At 35.1% G+C, this 951-nt stretch overlaps 1 protein-coding gene across 1 annotated transcript in view; it reads right to left on the reverse strand.

The window, feature by feature from the left end:
• Positions 1-457: 457 nt before the first annotated feature.
• LOC138003712 (TNFAIP3-interacting protein 1-like) overlaps positions 458-951 on the reverse strand; it is a 38368-nt gene continuing 37874 nt past the window's right edge. The window contains exon 13 of the mRNA XM_068849917.1: positions 458-951. This exon is cut by the window's right edge and continues 850 nt beyond it. The gene's annotated coding sequence lies outside the window, so the exon portion shown is untranslated.

Genomic DNA, 951 nt, shown 5'->3' on the forward strand with positions numbered 1-951 from the left:
TTAAAAGTCTGAAAGCCCGAAACTCCCGTGCTGCATATTAATTCGGCCGCGTACACACGCATTGCATTCTTGAACTAGTGAGTCTTTGACGTCCTTTTTTCCTCGACCCAGCTCTCTCAAGATTTTAAAGTTAGTAATGGCGGACCAATAAATAAGAAAATTCCAGTTAAAATAAACAGGTGTCTTTTTAAAATTAGAACTTAAAACTTGGGTCAGTTAGTGTTTAGTTAACATAGTTTTGAAATCCAAAGAAAAAAAAGAATTTTTTTTTTGGTCGTAGTACCACTTTAAGCATTATCACCCTCAATAGTATTTTGGGCACCCAAATGAGGCCAGCTGGCCTTATTAGCACAAGGACAAAGGAATAATAGTATATGTGAAGTATATGTAGTAATTAATATTTTATGGAAACCGCTCATTTCTTTCTTTCTTTGTTTCTATCTCTTTTCTTCTATTTCTTTGGTTTCGTTTACTTCTTTTATTTACTGATATGTATGATTTAAAAGCGCAACCCACCTTGATTATCTCTGCTACCTGCGGGTTTCGAAGGATTATCCAGAAGTTAAAGAATGATGTGTTGTTGTTGTTGTTAAGTAAGTCTCAAGTTGACTAGAGCTTCTGTCGCACTTTATATATACTACTTGAACCCCAGTATGAACTCGCCAAATATCCGGCTCATATTTCCTGCACCAGTTTTTCAGACGAGTACTATTTCCAGTCGATATAAACCTCATTGCAAGATAAATGCCGAGAGGCAATTCATTGCCGACAGTCAGTTCGAATGCCATTTGACTGAAATCGGACTTCATCATCCTTTGTAATGATTACCACCATCAACGAAACAAAAAACAAATATTACTTGACACACTTGAATAAAAAAGCGTCATTCTAAATTTCAAATACTGTTGTTGTGTCTAAAGCAATGGAAATAATTTTAAAAATAACTCAAAC

The sequence above is a fragment of the Montipora foliosa genome, chromosome 5 (genome assembly GCF_036669935.1).
Source record: "Montipora foliosa isolate CH-2021 chromosome 5, ASM3666993v2, whole genome shotgun sequence".
Taxonomy (NCBI): Eukaryota; Metazoa; Cnidaria; class Anthozoa; order Scleractinia; family Acroporidae; genus Montipora; species Montipora foliosa.